A 4,637-nucleotide genomic window follows, 5' to 3' on the forward strand; every position below is an offset into this window, starting at 1 on the left:
AAATAATGAATTTATAAATAACGTATTTTAAGAAAAATATAACTTCATAACTTAATGAAAATATTATGAATCGACATTTTAATCAAAATATATATATATTTCATAAATCGATTTACATTATTTAAATTTCATAATTTAACGAAAATATTATTTACATCAAAATTTCAGTCAAAATGTAAATCTGAATTTATCATTTAAATTTCTATTAAAACAAATAACAATTGATTTTCATGAAATAGTAACATGGGTGTTTAAATAGGAGAGTAGAGCTTACTTTGGATATTGGGCCAAAGGAGATTAATGGGCTTGGTTGAAAAATAAAGGAACAAAGTTCCAATACTGGAACTTGTTCCTCGTGAAACTGAGCACAAAGAAGGGGAAGCAGGGGAGGGGGATCGAAACAGAGGAAAGGGAGGAGGAAAGGGAACAACGGCCCAGCCAGGACGGCGCAGCCGAGCAAAACCGCGCCGGAAGGCGACGGTGGAAGGTGACGGGGTGCGGCGGTGATATATGCGAAGAAAGGAGGGAGGAGTGCGAGCAAGGGAGAAGGAAACAGGGGAGTTTGGGGGGGTTTTCTTGGGCGGTTCTGGGCGGCGATAAGGGCGGAGCACCGGGGGTTTTTGGGCGACGGAGATCAGGGTGCAGGGTGGTGATGGTGAACGGTGGCTGGAAGTGGTGGTGGCTGCGGTACGTGAAGGAAATAATGCCCTTGGTCCAAGTATGCATTCTATGTTAAGTCTAATAAATGCGGTTCAGTATTAATTAACAAGTTAATAATTCAGTGAGATCAAGTGAGCTGAATGCCTAGCTAGAGGCCGCTTCAGTTCAAGTGGAATTAATGATATTAATCCACAGCTTACTCTTGACTGAACCCGTAGGGTCACACAAATAGTACGTAAACGGATCAAGTATTTAATGGCATTAGATACTCCATCTATGAATATTCGGAACCGACGGATCTTGGTTTCAGTGGGAGCTAAGATCGTCACAGGCAAGAAATGAATACTCCGGAAACGATGATATTGCCGGAAACGGAAATATGGATCGTATCGGAAATATGAATATTATCCAAGTCGTAGATGTTACCGGAAACGGAAACATGGTACGTATCGGAAAATATTGTTGGAAATGGAAATATTACCAGAATCGGAAATATTGCCGGAAACGGAAATATTGTCAGAATCGGAAATATTACCGGAATCGGAAAATAATTCCGGAAACGGAAATATTAAATATTTGTTCGAAACGGAAATTAATTCCGGAATCGGAAATATTGAATATTGTTCGTATCGGAAATAGATTCCGGAAATGGAAATTTAATCGGAAGCGTATCGTACGAATTAGCATCGGACGAGGCCTGCCGGACGAAGGCCCAGCACGAAGCCAGGCCGTCGCCCAGCAAGCACGCACGCCACAGCCCAGCGCGCACAAGGCCACGCATGCGTGGGCCGCGCTGCGTGGGCTGCTGCTCGCATGCGTGGGCAGCCCTTGTGGCTGCCGTGTGTGTGTGAGTTTGAGCTCATGCGAGATTCCTGAATCTGCAAGAGCCAGTGTATGATTAAATGTCTATTCCTATTGGATAAATTGATTAAGTAGAATTCATGTAGAATTCTAATTCCAATTAATTCGCATCCTACTAGGATTACGATTCCTTTTCCATAACTCTATAAATAAAGGCCTAGGGGTCATAATTTATACACAAGTTTCAAAGTATTCAAAAGTGAGTTTTTGAGAGAAAATTCAAACACCCATCTTGCCCCAAAAGTGCCGAATTTTCTGAGTACCTTAAGGGCGATTCTAGTTGGTCAATCTTAAGGCGGATCCGGACGTGCTGTGGACTTTCTACGGAGGGACGACACTTGGAGTCCTAAAAGACTTGTTCTTGTTCGGTTCGGGCGCAGCTAGGGAAGGCACGCAACAAAGAGTATGCATCTAAACTATGCTAAATGATTATGTGTAAATAATATGTTTCCTGGGTTAATGGTTGTTTCCGCATGATCTATGTAATGTCATATGTATCATAACCTAACAGTGGTATCACGAGCCCCTTATTATTTTCATAATCTAAATTGCATGAACATGGTTAAATATTACAAATTTGCAAGAATTAAAAGGGGTGATTAATTTTCGTAATTGTTAATTAATTGCAAATTGCGTTTATTTAATTATATGTACGCAGTTTTTCGGCAGTTTCTTCATTACTCATCCGAATTGAGTGATTTTTGTGTCAATTCCGCATGTAAAAGGCATTCTAAAATTTTGACAAAAATAGTATTTTTCTGCCGAACCCAGAATTCTCAAATTCGAAGCCTAACTATGACTTTTCGAAGGTTTTAGTTTTTCGGATGCAAAATTTCGTAAATTTAAGATGTTAAATTAAATATTTGCGATTCTTGTTGATAAATCTTGAATTTTTGATTGACCTACTGTATATGTTTAACAAGTTTGAATGCCTAGTCTTGTTAATTATGCAATCTAATTTGTAATTATGATTAATTTGTTGAAAATTAGAATAATTTAGAATTAATTTGATTTTCATAATTAATTGTAATTTAATTAGAAACCTATGATTAAAAACCACCATAAAAATTGTAAATTTACGATAAATTTTAAATTTTTATGACCTAGACTTGAATCCATATCAATCGGAAATCAATTGGATAATAAATTTTCGATTTTTCGCCCTAAAATTATGAAATTAATATTATTTATTAATTTGTCATTAATTTTAAATATAAATTTTAAATTTTATGCGATTCGTTCAAATAACTTGCACGCACGAAGCAATGGACGCTTCGTGTTACCCTTAAGGGGTGTTGTATAATGCGGGCATGCGACGACGAGCAAGGGAGCTCGTCGCCCGTGCGGCACGAATGCAATGAGCAAGGGCGTAGTGCACGAGCACAAGGCAGCAGCCCTGCCTTGTGTCGTGTGCCACGAGCAATGAACGTATGGGCATGGGCGAGGGGCGAGCCAAGGCAGTCGCGTGTGGGCAGCAAGCGAGCTGCGCCACAGCGCGCGCTGCCTCGCACAACAGCGCGCAGCCTCGTGCGCAGCGAGCGCAAGCTCGCGTGCCACGAGCGCTGCGCCCAGCATCACTCGCGCGCACCAGCGAGCGATCTCGCGCGCCAGCGCGCGATCTCGCGCGCCAGCGAGCGATGCAGCGCCCCAGCGAGCGATGGCTCGCGCGCACCAGCGAGCGATCTCGCGCGCCAGCGCGCGATCTCGCGCGCCAGCGAGCGATGCAGCGCCCCAGCGAGCGATGGCTCGCGCGCACCAGCGAGCGATCTCGCGCACCAGCGAGCGCGGTAACGCGCGCGCGCTGCGAGCGATAGCTCGCGTGCGGTGGGCGCTGTGCGGAGGCTTGCGTATGGGACAGCAGCAGCTATGCAACGAGCGCATGGGCTGCGCGCACATGGCCAGCAATGGCTGTGTGCGTACAGCCCATGGGCGTGCAACGCGTAGGGTGTTTGCGTTACGATTAGATCGTTTTGAATGTTTAATTTGAAAATTTCAGTTCACGTAATTTTTAATTGATTTTAAAATTAATAATTTGAATTAATTTCTTGGATTTTAATTTTGAATATTATAATTATAATAAATGGCATTTATTCTAATTATTTTACTAAAATTAAAATCATAAATTAATTTAAATGTGACTGAAATTAAAATTAAATTTTTGGATTCAATTATAAATTTATATGAGCTTTAAATTTTAATTAAATTTGTATGTTTCCGGTTAGACTAGAAATACAATTTTATGTTTAAAATTAGTAAAGCATATGAATTTATTGGTTTGAGTGGGAGTGCTTTTAGTCATAAACTCTTGATTAGGTCTACAAATCCTTAAGGTTAAAACAACTCGATTAGAATTAATAAGGACTGAATAATTGGTAGATTATTGGTGCCCTTGATTAATTGCTGCAAATGTTTACGTGATGCATAATGTGTTTAACTAACCAGCTATGTGGGCCATTCATGATAATGAATGGGTGAATGGTATATATTGTATATGTACTGTTTTGCAGGTTATGAAGTGACTAGTATGGCCCAAATAGGATAGAAAATATGGTCTGCGTACCATTAATTTGAATGTAATTGGTCTAAAGTACCAAAGTTGTTTTTCAATTCAAATATGGTCTGCGTACCATCAAATAGTTGTAATTAGTTATAACTTATCCTATTTGAAGAAAATGGTGCCTCCCACGGAGATTTTCAAGACGGACTTTGAAGTCAAAGCTTCAAGATGAAGTCGGGCCATACTAGATCACAAATATCTTATGCATGTTTTAAGTTATTTATTGCTTTAAATATGTCTTAAAATGCATGAGATCAAAAGCTTGATTATGTTGCATGATTAAGGATTTTAGTTCACTTAAAATCTAACCAACATAGTAAGAGCCTTAAGTTCCAAACTTAAAAAATTGAGTTAAAAGGTGCCATGCCAAAATATACACTTGCTTGGATATCCTTTACATCAATCTAGTAATAGTTTTCGCTCAGCGAGGTGTTACTTATTGGTCCTAAAGGGGCAAGGTACACAAATAATTGTGAGTACATGTTAGTTTTGGTGAAACTCAACGATATAAGTAAGGAGTCCTTTTATGTCGTGGCAAATTCGATAGGTTTACCTAATA

This window comes from Spinacia oleracea, chromosome 1 (genome assembly GCF_020520425.1).
Source record: "Spinacia oleracea cultivar Varoflay chromosome 1, BTI_SOV_V1, whole genome shotgun sequence".
Taxonomy (NCBI): Eukaryota; Viridiplantae; Streptophyta; class Magnoliopsida; order Caryophyllales; family Amaranthaceae; genus Spinacia; species Spinacia oleracea.